Source organism: Anabrus simplex, chromosome 2, assembly GCF_040414725.1.
Source record: "Anabrus simplex isolate iqAnaSimp1 chromosome 2, ASM4041472v1, whole genome shotgun sequence".
NCBI classification, from domain to species: Eukaryota; Metazoa; Arthropoda; class Insecta; order Orthoptera; family Tettigoniidae; genus Anabrus; species Anabrus simplex.
In genome coordinates, this window is record NC_090266.1 from 613788531 (window position 1) to 613805078 (window position 16548).

The window sequence follows — 16548 nt, forward strand, 5'->3', positions numbered from 1 at the left end:
TCTTCAGGTTCTGAAATATAAGTAGCCTCATTGAAGGTATTCAACCCCTTTTTCACCCCTTTCCACCCTTCCTATTGGGGTTTTCGGAAAACAAAAAAATACGTATTTCGTTATTTTTAATGAAGATTCTAAATACCAATTTTTACTTCTATAAACTTTAAAAGTGTTGAGATATAGATACACTCATTTTAAAAATTCAACCCCCTTTTCACCCCCCATTAATTGGATTTTCCAAAAACAAAAAATACGCGTTTCTTTATTTTTAAAGGAGATCCCAAACACCAATTTACAGGTCTGTAATATCTTCAGTTTCTGAGATATAAGTATCCTCATTAAAGGCATTCAAATTCTTCTTCACCCCTTTTCACCCCTCCTATTGGGAATTTCCGGAAACAAAAAATACGTATTTCTTTATTTTTAATGAAGATTCTAGATACCAATTTTTATATCTGTAAACTTTAAAAGTTTTGAGATATAGATGCACTCATTTTAAAAATTCACCCCCCTTTTCACCCTCCCATTAATTGGATTTTCCAAAAACAAAAAAATACGTGTTTCTTTATTTTTGAAAGATATCAAAAGTACCAATTTTCAGGTCTGTAATATCTTCAGTTTCTGAGATATAAGTACCGGTATCCTGATTAAAGGCATTCAACCCCTTTTTCACCCTTTTGCACCCCTCCTATTGGGATTTTCTGAAAACAAAAAAATACGTGTTTCCTTATTTTTAAAGAAGATTCTACATACCAATTTTCACATCTGTAAACCTTTAACGTTTTGAGATATAGATACACTCATTTTAAAATTTCACCCCCTTTTCACCCCCTTGGCGATGGAATATCCAAAAATCCTCTCTTAGCGAGCACCTACATCTTAATATGAATATATCCCCAACATTTTATTTCTTTCTGTTCAGTAGTTTTGGCTCGGCGATGATGAATCAGTCAGTCAGTCAGTCAGTCAGTCAGTCAGTCAGTCAGTCAGTCAGTCAGTCAGTCAGTCAGTCAGTCAGTCAGTCAGTCAGTCAGTCAGTCAGTCAGTCAGTCAGGACAAGTTATTTTATATATATAGATTACGCAGCAGAATAGTTCCGAATACTATGCCGCTACTATATCGCTTCTGTAGAAAACTCCATAAACTTAAACAAAAGAAAATACGCTATGATAAAAGTACTTTTTGAATGTTATTGTTTTTACGTCCCACTAACTACTTGTTGACGCTTTCGGGAGACGCCCAGCTGCCGAAATTTCGTCCCACAGGAGTTCTTTTACGTACCAGTAAATCTACCGACACGAGGCTGACGTATTTGAGCACCTTCAAATACGACCGGACTGAGCCAGGATCGAACCTGCCAAGTTGGGGTCAGAGGGCAGCGCCTTGGAAGAAATGACAAAAATGGCAGACAGAAAATGTCTCCTGGAACAGTCTCTTGCATACCACAAACTCCCTGGGTTTTCTGACATTCACAATTCATGATTTGCACTTTTTTAACATGACTAAAATCAGTACAAACGACCAATTAAATAAGATAGGTAAAAAAAGACACAAATTATATATTCAAATCACTGTTTTTGAGAAACTGGGCTAAAATCGCATATATTCTCTGGATGGCACGAGAAAGAAGAACTGGCACGTTGGTTGAAGACAGTCTCTTTCACACCACACACTCTTTGAATGTTCTGACATTCACACATGCACATTTTTAACGTGATGAAAATCAATGCGAATTTTTTATTAAATAAGAGAGGTAAAAAACAAATTATATACTTAAATCACTATTTTTGAGAAATTTTCCTAAAATCGCATGTACTCTCTGGTTGGCAGGAGAAAGAAGAACTGGCACACTGGTTGGAAATGGAGTTCCATTTTTAATCAATTTTGAGAGCATTACTGTTCGTGGAGTACTGTACTTTGAACAAACAAATACAACGTGGTTCACACGGAGGGTCATACACGTGGGAGAGTCCAACACTTTTATATGGTAGAGATGGTTGGCGTAACTTTCGTGTCCGAGTCGCATGCGTATGAGGGATGTGATGTGACATCTGGCAAGCTTGATGCTATCGGAACATGGTTTCTTAGGGACATTAGCTTGAAGCGCTTCATAATATCGTCCTTCGTGCAGACCCTGTGTATTCCATTCCGTTGACCATTTTCTTTGAGCTTTCACACGGATAATGGGGAGAAAGTCTGTAAAAGGGAGTTGGATTGCTCGTAGGTTGGCCATAGTTGTACTTTGTTTAGCGAGGAGGTCTACTGTTTCATTGTGTTCGATTCCGACATGTCCCTTGATCCATAGAAAGTGAACTGTTATTCCTCGGAGTTCTGCGTTTCTCACTAGTTGCAGAATGTCAAGGATGTATTTAATGGTCCTTGTGGTCCAGTCAGGTTGTTTTAGGCCTAAACGTTGTAACACGCTAAAGCAGTCTGTTAGGATGAGAATTTTCTGGAGTTGTTGTGAGGTACCATAAAGTATAGCTGCTTGAACTGCTAGCATTTCCGCTGTGTAGATGGAAGTTGGCTCTGGTAGGGACCGTTGTTCAGTATCTGCTGTTAATGGGCAATAGTAAGCATATCCTATACCTTTGAAGTTTTGGAGCCGTCTGTGTAGATGCATGTGAACTCTGGCCAAGGTGTTTGTAAGAGTGATGTGATTGTAGTGTTCGTATTCGTTCCTGAAAGCACTGCATGAGATATGGAGAAAGTGTTCGGTGGTGAGGATATGAGCTCATAGTCGTAGCAAAATCGAGGTACTGAGGCGCCCTTGAGTACCAGGGGGGAAATATACCGTAGTTCGTGCTAACTCGTCACCAGCAGTGGAGTTCGACATTTTCGTAAGTGATGATATAAATCTATGAATCTACTGACGGTAGGTACCGGTACTTTTGTAGAAAGAGGATGGTTGATCTCGGTAGCTCGGCGTAGGAAAATATATCTGATAACATCTGTCGTCTGACTGAAAGTGGCATTTCTATGGGTTCGACAAGAGAGCGTTCGTGGTTGAAGAGTTCATAGCTCCTAAACAGAGCCTGATAGCCCGATACTAAAGCACGTCAAGTTTACCAAGAACGTATTTTTGTGCGTTCCAGAAGAAAATGCTTCCGTAATCCGGGACCGGTCGAAGAAGGGCAAGATAGAGTGTTAACATAGTGGACGGGTCCGTTCCCCACCACGTGTAAGTAACAGTTCGAAGAACATTGAGCACACGTCCGAATTTTATTGTTACGTGGTTCAAATGTCCATTCCAAATCAGATGCCTGTCTAGATACAGACCCAATAATTTTGCTGTTGTCTGAAGTCGAAATTAATATGGACCGAGTCGAATGGAAGGTGATGAAATTGACTGTTGATTCCTGGTAAATATTACCACTGAGGAATTAGCTGCGGAGAGACTGAATCCATTTTTAAATGTCCATGCGGAAAGAGCCTTTGCGGCATCGTCAAGCCGTAATCGAGTGACCCAGAAACATGATGAATACGCATAAAGGCAGATATCGTCTGCATACTGGAGGATCTTAATGTTTGGTTGAAATATGGTGCCTAGGTCGGCTTACAGTAACTGACTGAGGATGGCGTCTTGCGGTAAGCCTTTCATTACTACAGTATTCGTGGATCGTGCATCGTTGAAGTAAGGCATGAATCCCACGAAGATAAACTTCGGGAACACCCAGTCTGTGCATTTTGCGCACAAGAATTGATATAATGACGCTATCGTAGGCTCCTGATATGTCTAGGAATTAAGCTGAAAGAAATCCTTGTTTATGAAAGGTTATCTCGATATCTGTTGTGAGGAGGCTTACGTTATCTAGTGTGCTCCTTGATTAACGAAATCCATATTGAGAGGTAGACAGAGATGTTGCCTTCTAACCACAACTCTAGTCTAAATTTTAATAGTTTTTCAAAGGTCTTAAAGATTCAAGATGACAGAGTTCTCACTCGATAGGAAGCGGCTTCCTCTGGATCTGTACAGTGATCAGTGCAGTCCAGTCATTAGGGAAAATACTTTGCGACCAGAACTCAGGAAACTATGTTGTGTGCAATTGTATGAGTGATGAATAATCCTACCCCATACACTGCCCTTCCCTCTTTTACAGCTGTTAAGAACACTTTATAATCTCTTATCTTTACCTCGTTATTTCTCCTTACCCGAATGTCATTAACCCTTGACACATCCAGACGGATCCCATTTGCTGTCTCAGCCATTTCTACGCTCTTTCTGTTTTTCATTCGCCCCATTAATACTAATAGTTCCCCATCGAAGTCTATTTCGTTCGCCAAGTTGTTTCTAAGGAGTCTTTCCCCAGTCAAATGGAAGTCGAACTCCGTTACTCGCGTAAATCCGAAGCTTGCTTAAAATGTCCTGATCTCGGTAAATCCTGTAAGCAGGATGCTAATCTACTCCTAGTTTTTTCCCAAACAGTTTGTATTAAGGTTTCCAAATTTCCAAATTTCCAAATCATTAAAAAACAACCAAAAATTGACAGTTCAGTGAAAAGTATTCAGATGAAACTATAAGCACATCTGTATGAATGTATAAGAGTGAGTTATTATAATAAAACACATACTGCAATTTTTAATTTAAGGAAATAAAAATTAGAATGATTTTAAAAGAACATACGAAACCATTTCAGTGTCGTGAATTCTCATTACGTCATTGAAGGAACTTACTAGGAAATTGAATCTAGCAAAGAAGTCAGCTAAGGATAACATGATGGCAAGCATAATTGAAAGTCATACAAATTTTAGTGAAAAAAAGAAGGGTATGTAAAGGTACTTTAAGGCAGAAACAGGTTCAAAGAAGGACATTCCAGGAATCATTAATTAACAAGGGGAGTGTGTATGTGAGGATCTTCAAAAGGCGGAAGTATTCAGTCAGCAGTATGTAAAGATTGTTGGTTACAAGGATATGTCCAGATAGAGAAGGTGACTAATACTAAGGAAGTATTAAAATTTACCTATGATAACATTGACATTTACGGTAAGATACAAAAGTTGAAAACTAGGAAATCGGCTGGAAATGATAACATTTCTGGGGATATACTAAAGACAATTTGCTGGGATGTAGTACCATATCTGAAGTACTTATTTGATTATTGTTTGCATGAAGGAGCTATACCAAAAGGAATGGAGAGTTGCTATAGTAGCCCCTGTGTATAAAGGAAAGGGTGATATGCATAAAGCTGAAAATTACAGGCCAGTAAGTTTGACATGCGTTGCATGTAAACTTAGGGAAGGCATTCTTTCTGATTACATTAGACATGTTTGCGAAATTAATAAATGGTTCGATAGCAGGCAGTTCGGGTTTAGGAAAGGTTGTTCCAATGAAGCTCAACTAGTGGGATTCAATCAAGATATAGCAGATATCTTGGATTCAGGTGTTCAAATGGACTGTATCGTGATTGACCTGTCTAAAGCAATTGATAGGATGGATCATGGGAGACTACTGGCGAAAATGAGTGCAATTGGACTAGACAAAAGAGTGACTGAATGGGTTGCTACGTTTCTAGAAAATAGATCTCAGAGAATTAGAGTAGGCGAAGCTTTATCTGACCCTGTAATAATTAAGAGGGGAATTCCTCAAGGCAGTATTATTGGACCGTTATGTTTTCTTATATATATCAATGGTATGTGTAAAGAAGTGGAATCAGAGATAGGGCTGTTTGCAGATGATGTTATTTTGTACAGAGTAATGAATAAGTTACATGATTGTGAGCAGCTGCATGGTGACCTTGATAGTGTTGTGAAATGGACGGTGGGCAATGATATGATGATAAACGGGGTTAAAAGTCAGGTTGTGAGTTTCACAAATAGAAAAAGTCCTCTCAGTTTTAATTACTGTGTTGATGGGGTGAAAGTTCATTTTGGGGATTATTGTTTTTTTTTTGCTAGGGGCTTTACGTCGCACCGACACAGATAGGTCTTATGGCGACTATGGGATAGGAAAGGCCTAGGAGTTGGAAGGAAGCGGCCGTGGCCTTAATTAAGGTACAGCCCCAGCATTTGGCTGATGTGAAAATGGGAAACCACGGAAAACCATTTTCAGGGCTGCCGATAGTGGGATTCGAACCTACTATCTCCCGGATGCAAGCTCACAGCCGCGCGCCTCTACGCGCACGGCCAACTCGCCCGGTAGTGGGGATTATTGTAAGTACCTACGTGTTAATATAAGAAAAGACCTTGATTGGAGTAATCACATAAATATGATTGTTAATAATGTGTACAGATCTCTGCACATGATTATGAGGGTATTTAGGTGTTGTAGTAAGAATGTAAAGGAGAGGGCATATAAGTCTCTGGTAAGACCCCAACTAGAGTATGGTTCCAGTGTATAGGACCCTCACCAGGATTACTTGATTCAAGAACCGGAAAAGATCCAAAGAACAGCAGCTCGATTTGTTCTGGGTGATTTCCGACAAAAGAGTAGCGTTACAAAAATGTTGCAAAGTTTGGGCTGGGAAGACTTGGAGAAAGGAGACGAGCTGCTCGATTAAGTGGTATGTTCCGAGCTGTCAGTGGAGATATGACGTTTGGGGACATCAGTAGACGAATAAGTTTGAGTGGTATCTTTAAAAGTAGGAAAGATCACAATATGAAGTCATACGATACACCGGCCTGCGAAAATTTTTCGGCAAATGTAATTGTATGTGATATACGTTACATTTAGTGTCCTTATGTATGAAATAATACCAGTTGATTCGCATCACGTACAGATTTGTCATAAGCTCGTCACATATTTATGCTAATGGAGCTTCGTTTTTGTACATGAGGTTTGGATTGGTTGTAGGAAATGCAGGTATGGACATGTCTGAGAGAAAATATTGTATGTGCTCTGTTTTGGACGGGAGTTGGTAATCGTACACGAACACCGGAAGAACAATTAGAACAGTTGCAGTTCGCGCATGCGCAATGTCATACAATTTCAAAACTCCAATATCGCGTTTCTCCGTAGTCTGAGGAGAGAATCTGAGAACGTGTGTCTCGCCTTTGTCTACAAGTTACAACGTGCACTTGAAGTCGATTGAGTGAATAAGTGAGTCAGTTTGTGTTAAAATGGCAAGTCGCAGTGATGTTCGGAGGCGAAAATGTGTGAACAGTCCCGACTGTTTCTGTTATATACGTGGCCAGTTTACCTACAATTAAGGGCCAGAAGGGAAATATTACGCCATTTATAAAAAGCCTGTACTTGGCATATTTTAACATGAAGTTAGGTGATCAGGAGAAGAATTTTGCACCCCATATTGTGTGTAAAACGTGTGTAGAAAACCTGCGGCAATGGTACAATGGGTTGTTGCCGTGAACGCCATTCGGAATCCCAATGGCTTGGCGGGAACAAAGAAATCATTTTGACGAATGTTATTTGTGTGTATGTAAAGTTTCCGGGTTCAAGACGTAAAACAAAAAGCACATTGTGTTTCCTTGCCGTCCATTTGCCATAAACCCCGTATCACGTGGACCCGATATTCCTGTCCCAAAACCACCAATGCATTTACCAGAGAGTGTGTCTTCGTCCTCTTCAGGTGCGGAGGATGGTGATGATGCTACCTTTGTACCGGATGTTGAGGATAAAACTCTACGTCTTCATAATCAGTATGACTTAAATGATTTGGTGCGTGACCTAGGCCTCACTAAAGGAAAGAGTGAACTTTTAGGATCAAGATCAAACGAGAGAATTTTTTAATTCTTGGGAGAAATTCATATTGTTACAGAAATTGGGAGGAAGAATTTCGGCAGTTTTTTGTACAATTTTTTATTATCAGTCACTGCTGATCTGCATTTAGGGCAGTCGCCCAGGTGGCAGATTTCCTATCTGTTGTTTTCCTAGCCTTTTCTTAAATGATCGCAAAGAAATTGGAAAATTATTGAACATTTCCCTTGGTAAGTTATTCCAATCCCTAACTCCCTTTCCTATAAACGAATATTTGCACAAATTTGTCCGCTTGAATTCCAACTTTATATTCATATTGTGATCTTTCCTACTTTTAAAGACACCACTCAAACTTATTCGTCTACTGATGTCGTCCCACGCCATCTCTCCACTGACAGCTCGGAACATACCATTTAATCGAGCAGCTCGTCTCCTTTCTCCCAAGTCTTCCCAGCCCAAACTTTGCAACATTTTTGTAACGCCACTCTTTCGTCGGAAATCACCCAGAACAAATCGAGCTGCTTTTCTTTGGATCTTTTCCAGTTCTTGAATCAAGTAATCCTGGTGAGGGTCCCATACACTGGAACCATACTCCAGTTGGGGTCTTACCAGAGACTTATAAGCCCTCTCCTTTACATCCTTATTACAACACCTAAATACCTTCATAATCACGTGCAGAGATCTGCACCCTTTATTAACAATCATATTTATGTGATTACCCCAATGAAGGTCTTTTCTTACATTAACACCTAGGTACTTACAATGATCCCCAAAATGAACTTTCACCCCATCAACACAGTAATTAAAACTGAGAGGACTTTTCCTATTTGTGAAACTCACAACCTGACTTTTAACCCCGTTTATCATCATACCATTGCCCACCGTCCATCTCACAACACTATCGAGGTCACCCTGCAGCTGCTCACAATCTTGTAACTTATTTATTACTCTGTACAAAATAACATAATCTGCAAACAGCCTTATCTCTGATTCCACTTCTTTACACATACCATTGATATATATAAGAAAACATAACGGTCCAATAATACTGCCTTGAGGAATTCCCCCCTTAATTATTACAGGGTCAGATAAAGCTTCGCCTACACTAATTCTCTGAGTTCTATTTTCTAGAAATATAGCCATCCATTCTGTCACTCTTTTTTTCTAGTCCAATAGCACTCGTTTTTGCCAGTAGTCTTCCATGATCTACCCTATCAAATGCCTTAGATAGGTCAATCGCTATACAGTCAATTTGGCCTCCTGAATCCAGGATATCTGCTATATCTTGCTGCAATCCTACTAGCTGAGCTTCAGTGGAATAACCTTTCCTAAACCCAAACTGCCTTCTGTCAAACCAGTTATTAATGTTGCAATCATGTCTAATATAATCAGAAAGAATGCTTTCCCAAAGCTTACATGCAATGCATGTCGAACTTACTGGCCTGTAATTTTCAGCTTTATGTCTATCACCTTTTCCCTTATACACAGGGGCTAATATAGCAACTCTCCATCCATTTGGTATAGCTCCTTCAACCAAACAATAATCAAATAAGTGTTTCAGATATGGTACTAAGCTTATATCCCAACCCATTGCCTTTAGTATATCCCCAGAAATCATATCAATTCCAGCTGCTTTTCTAGTTTTCAACTTTTGTATCTTACTGTAAATGTCATTGTTATCATAGGTAAATTTTAATACTTCTTTAGTATTACTCACATCCCCTATCTAGACATTATCCTTGTAACCATCAATCTTTAAATACTGCTGACTGAATACTTCTGCCTTTTGAAGATCCTCCCATACACACTCCCCTCGTTCATTAATTATTCCTGGAATGTCCTTCTTTGAACCTGTTTCTGCCTTAAAGTACCTATACATACCCTTTCATTTTTCACTAAAATGTGTATGACCACCAATTATGCTGGCCGTCATGTTATCCTTAGCTGACTTCTTTGCTAGATTCAATTTCTTAGTAAGTTCCTTCAATTTCTCTTTACTTCCATAACCATTTCTAACTCTATTTCATTCCAACCTGCACCTCCTTCTTAGTCTCTTTACTTCTCTGTTATAATATAGTGGATCTTTACCATTTCTTACAACCTTTAAAGGTACAAACCTATTTTCACATTCCTCAACAATTGCTTTTTAACCCATCCCAGAGCCTGTTTATATTTTTATTTACCATTTTCCAGCGATCATGGTTACTTTTTTAAAACTCCCTCATGCCTGTTTTATCAGCCATTTGGTACTGCCTAATAATCCTAATTTTAATACCTTCCTTTCTTTCACATTTATTATTAACTACGACAAAAACAGCTTCGTGATCACTAATACCATCTATTATTTCGGTTTCTCTATACAGCTCATCTGGTTTCATCAGCACCACATCCAAAATGTACGAAGACGGTACTTGTGTTTTGCTGTGATATCCCTGGCTTGATTCGTCGTCTTGGAACTATTTACCAAGCAAAGGACTGGGGTATATTTATTGGTACCAGTAAGAGAAGTCTCAAAGCGTTTCTTCTGCACAATGGAAATAAACTTGCTTCAGTGCCAGTCGCCCATTCAAAATCTTTTCGTGAAAACTTTTTTTTTGCTAGGGGCTTTACGTCGCACCGACACAGATAGGTCTTATGGCGACGATGGGATAGGAAAGGCCTAAGAGTTGGAAGGAAGCGGCCGTGGCCTTAATTAAGGTACAGCCCCAGCATTTGCCTGGTGTGAAAATGGGGAACCACGGAAAACCATTTTCAGGGCTGCCGATAGTGGGATTCGAACCTACTATCTCCCGGATGCAAGCTCACAGCCGCGCGCCTCTACGCGCACGGCCAACTCGCCCGGTTTTCGTGAAAACTATCACAGTTTATCTATGTTGTTGCAGAAACTGAACTACAATGAATACAGATGGTTTCTGTGCTGTGATTTAAAAGTGGGCGGTATCATGTTAGGGCAGCAAGGAGGATATACAAAGTTCCCGTGTTTTATGTGTGAGTGGAACTCTCGGGACAGGGACCGTCACTGGTTGGTGTCTGAGTGGCCCAAGAGGAAACAGTTCGTGTCTGGAGAAAAAAAAACTTTGTAAATCGTCCATGAATTGATCCTCAAAGTTTGTTATTGCCCCCTTTACATACTAAGTTTGGGATTATGAAGCAGTACGAGAAGAGTTGGGATAGAGGCAGTCCCTGCTTTCGGTACCTCTGTCAGAAATGTCCAGGACTGTCGGATGCCAAAATTAAGGAAGGTGTTTTTGACGGCCCGAAATTCGGAAGCTCATGAAGGATCCGACATTTAGTACGACGATGAACGAAACACAGCTTCAGGCATGGGAATCATTCAAGGATGTTTGTAGCAAATTCCTGGGTAATGTTAAAGGTGTCAACTACCAACAGATTGTGGAAACCATGCTGTACAACTTCCAGAAATTGGGTTGCCGCATGAGTTTCAATTACATTTCCTGCACAGTCATCTGGATTGTTTTCTTGTAAATTTAGGAGCATTCAGCGAGGAACATGGCGAGCTGTTCCGTCAGGATCCAAAAGAAATGGCACGAAGGTATCAGGGGCGATGGGAAGTCTCCATGATGTCAGAATACTGCTGGTGTCTAGTGCGAGATAACACTACTGAGGAACACAAAAGCAAATCAACACAGCGTTCATTCACATCAATGTGCAGCAAACAATAGTGTTCCTGTAGTGATATTCATACATTCTAGCAATGAACATGTTACTTTTTTGTATATTCGTTGCAATTTGGTCATGTCCGATTAAAAATAAGTATATTCTCTATTGTGATGTTTTCTATCGAAATTACAACAATATGTCAAATTTGGATTTCAAATAGCAAAAAAAATGTATGTGGTACGCAAAAACAATTCACATATTTGAAATCAGCAGACCTAAATTAGGGTAAATCACCTTTTCAACTTTTTGCCGGAGAGATTTTTTTTCGCAGGCCGGTGAATTATCATCATCACTTCCATTACGAATACCTATTCAGTCACAGACATGTTAAACCTCACACTACACACTGGGGTTCCACAGATGCAGCGCAAATTTTAATATTATTTTTGTCTTAGTGTCTTAGTGTTGTCACTCAGGAGCAGGATCCACTTTAAGAATCCTCGCTCGGTCCTGGGTATGCCGCAGATTCTCAGGTCCTTGTTGATAGTGTCCTGCCATCGTTCCTTAGGTCAGCCACGGCAAGGTGAGAGGATGTACTGGTGCTGCCCGTAGAGACTTGGTTTTTGAGAGGCGATGCGTGCGTACTCTCTTCACAAGGACTTTCACAATGGATCTCGCCGCCTGCGCGGTACTTTTGGAAGAGGACGCAGATGATGAAAAGGAAATTATCTTGCCATCTTTAAAGAAGTACAGCCGTGCGATTATCCTCCTTAAGACTAATCAGAGGAAAACATGGAAGAGACCCGACACTTCGAAAAATGACGGCAACGGCTAAAGAAGGGGAAGGGTCACGAAGGGTGTGAACGTGAAAAACTCCCTAAGCCTCACAAACCAAATACATTTGAGGTCAGGAGGGGTCAAAAGTTGACCAAAGGGAAGATGAAAGTGAGGAGCTTGGCACTCAGCTAGGGGCCCCGTTACAGCCAATCCACGATCCTATGTTGAAAGCCCCTGGGAAACCCCATTTAATCGCCTCTTACGACAGGCAGCGGATGCCATGAATGTATTCCTCCACCCTACACAAAAGGACTTCTGGTGCAGAAGACAGTGATGTAATAAGAAAACTGAGAGAGCCCATAATATTATTATAAGACAAAATTTATTAATAGACTGTGAAACTACATTCAGAAGTTATTTTCGAGTCTCAAGAGACCTTTCCTCCAGATTTCTGCATTTCATTAAAGATGCATTTACCGGGCTGAGTGGCTCAGACGGTTGAGGCGTTGGCCTTCCGACCTCAACTTGGCAGGTTCGACCGTGGCTCAGTCCGGTGGTATTTGAAAGTGCTCAAAATACGTCAGCCACGTGTCGGTAGATTTACTGGCACGTAAAATAACTCCTGCAGGACAAAATTCCGGAACCTCGGCGTCTCGGAAAACCGTAAAAGTATTAAGTGCGACGTGAAAACAATAACATTATTATTATTATTATTATTATTATTATTATTATTATTATTATTATTATTATTAAAATATTTATATCTTTCTTATAACCTGAAATAAGGTCTTGAAACTCGTGCGCTGAAGGGAAATTCAATTTACTGGATGTAGCCTCTGATACTGCAGTCGTACCAGTATCGCGCTTTATGTACACCTCTAACCTAATATATATATTATGCATGTTTTCAAAAGGCTATTTGCAGTTAAAGAATTCAATCTTAACATTTTTTTCTTTTTGCAAGCTGCTTTACGTCGCACCGACACAGATAGGTCTTACGGCGACATTGGGACAGGAAAAGGCTAGAAGTGGGAAGGAAACGACCATGGCTTTATTTAAGATACAGCCCCAGCATATGTTTGCTGTGAAAATGGGAAGCCACGAAAAACCATCTTCAGGGCTGTCGACAGTGGGGCTCGAACCCACTATCTCCCGAATACTGGATACTGGCCGCACTTAAGCGACTGCAGCTATCGAGCTCGGTCAATCTTAACAAAAACACTAAAAGAAAACGTTGCTACTTTTAGTCCTTCCCTTTCAGCCAACTCGCTTATTTCCGGATAATTATCCGCCCTTTCCTTCAATTCCGCTTTCAAATCTGCAATCGCTACTGCACCTATAGTATTTCCCATCTCTTTCAAAACATCAGCAGAATATGGTAAGTTTTCATGCATTTACAGTAACAGTTTCGTTTCGATTATCATACATTTAGAAATACTCCATATAAGTCTCATGTAAAACAATAATAATAATAATAATAATAATAATAATAATAATAATAATAATAATAATAATAATATTTGTTTTACGTCCCACTAACTACTCTTTTACGGTTTTCGGAGACGCCGGGGTGCCGGAATTTAGTCCCGCAGGAGTTTTTTACGTGCCAGTAAATCTACCGACACGAGACTGACGTATTTGAGCACCTTCAAATAGGTACCACCGGACTGAGCCAGGATCGAACCTGCCAAGTTGGGGTCAGAAGGCCAGCGCCTCAACCGTCTGAGCCACTCAGCCCGGCTGTGTAAAACAATCGAGAAGCGGGAAGCGCATACGGTGTATTACCATTACGCTGCCTAGCGGACATGTTTTGGATGACACATCCCTATTATAATCACGTAGGCTTAGTAGATCTCGATTCAACCCACAGGTCCAGATGAAAATTCCTGACCTGGCCGGGAGTCGAAGCCGGGGCAGACACGCTACCCCTACACCATGGGGCCGAAAACTAACTATAGCGTATTCATTATTTACGTCATGAGCAGTGTAGTAGCTACATCTACGTCGGGCCGCAGGCCTACATGTACTAAGTAATAAAATATCGTGGGTTTCATTTGAACTTCTCCGTCTGCTCAATTTTTCGTCTGGGCCACATCTGGACGGGCCCCTGCCAAAGATATTTCAGATCATACTTCCGGCACTCCGGGTTTCTCAATATCAATATTATTATTATTATTATTATTATTATTATTATTATTATTATTATTATTATTATTATTATTATTATTATTTAATGGTGTGGATATCCAAAAGGCTAACTTTTTTGGATACCTGGGATCGTACCTGCAGGGTGAGGGTGGAATCAAGGGTGATGTAAGATGAAAGTGGAGGGAAGTCACAGGTACTTTATGTGACCGGAGAATGCCAATCCACCTGAAGTCAAAGATCTATCGAACTGTTGTATGTCCAGTGGCACCTGTGACCAATACCAAAGAAAGTAGACTTCATGAAATAAAAATGCACACGGTTGGTTCGCTGGACAATGGGTGTCTCCCTCCAGGATCAAATCCGAAACGTGAGTCTGAGGTAGCAGTATGGTATCGCCAACCCCTTCAAGATAAAATGCGAGAAGGGTGACTACGATAGATTGGCCGCGTTTTAAGACTCGAAGCGTGCGAGGTGTGTAATCAGCCTCGCAGAAATTTAAACCACAGGAGCAATAGTGAGTGGATTTAAGTAGTGCTATTGGCTTTACGTCGCATCGACACAGACAGGTCTTATGGCGACGATAGGACAGGAAAGGGCTAGGACTGGGAAAGGAGCGGCCGTGGCCTTAATTAAGGTACAGCCCCAGCATTTGCCTGGTGTGAAAATGGGAAACCACGGAAAACCATCTTCAGGGCTGCCGACAGTGGGGTTCGAACCCACTATCTCCCGATTACTGGATACTGGCCGCACGTAAGCGACTTCAACTATCGAGCTCTGTTTCAAGTAGTGCGGTGTGCACAGCAACGCAGATACCTCGCTGCGTCACCTTGTGGAGGTGCAAGGCTTCCGCAAGTGGCTTCTATTCTACAACGAGCGTCAAGATGAATTTTGCCGACTAAATGGACCAGCAGCTGATTGAATAAGTCCGACTTCACCGAGTGAGGCGCCCCACAGAGCGCTACGTACGCTATGGTCGCTATACGAACAGAAAAATGGCTTCCTTTGTTGACGATGTGACTGGCCACACCGCTTGATAGATAACTCCGGCAAAGAGACTGAAGTCTGTACAGCAAGAAGGAGCCGGCCCGTTAGCTATCGTATTATGTTTGCCTGATTTACGTCTGTTATGTGCCTTGATTTAGCCTACTTTAGGATTGTTACATCAAGCAGTGCATATAACTGCACAAATAGACAGAGTAAAGATCAAGATATATTCTTTCAGAGGTAAGTAATTTAATTTATTACATCTTATTCAAGGCGGTAATATTTCAGTCGCTGACTACATAATAACTGCATAGAAGCCGTTGTATTATTATTATTATTATTATTATTATTATTATTATTATTATTATTATTATTATTATTATTATTATTATTATTTATTATTATTAGCGTATTCTCCCAATAATGGAAGACGTTAAGCAAACAACTCAATCAAGCTTTCTTTGGGTTCTTCTTGTTCTTCCAATAGGCTTTCATTCTCTCTGAGAAGGCTTGTTTACGTTCTTCCGACCATTTCGGTCTGCACTGTTTTTGCTTTGGTTGCTCTGATGTAACTTCCCACGTGTTGACTTTGTGTCTGAAGGTGTCTCTTTCTAAAATGTCTGTTGCACATATGTTTGCGTTTTTGAGGTCCTTTCGAAGTTCGTCCAGCCAAGGTGTTGAATTCTTAAGTGAGCTAACATAATTTAATATTCTTTTTGACAGTCGATTTTCTGGTAATCTTGTGAGGTGTCCAAAGAATTTCATTCGTCTTTTCTTAATGTCAATTTCAATGTTTGAAACTGTTCCTGTTGTTTTGATTGATTGTAGCCTGTAACCATCTTGGGTATATCTTGCTCCTAGGATTTTCCTGATGATCTTCCTCTCTTGCTTTTTTATTTCTTCTAAATCGTGTTTACTGTTAAGTGACAATGTTTCACTTGCGTAAAGGACTGTTGGTTTTATGACTGTGTTGTAATGCCGAATTTTTGTCTGTCTTGACATGCATTTTTTGTTGTAGATGTCTTGAACTAACCCTGATGCCTTCTTGACTTTTTGGAGACGGTTTTGCTGTGAGATCTTCTCAAGGCCTGTCGGTTCGATGAATTCTCCGAGGTATTTAAGATACGAGACCCGGTCGATTTTACCGTATTTTGTTCTCAGGCTCGTGATATATTATTATTATTATTATTATTATTATTATTATTATTATTATTATTATTATTATTATTATTATTATTATTATTATTATTATTTTATATGCAGATTCCCGTTTAATTATAAAGATTTATTGAAACGAAAAGGATTTGTGCCCAACAAGTACAGTTATATTTATGTCCGACTCCTTGGTTGAATGGTCAGCGTTCAGGCCTTCG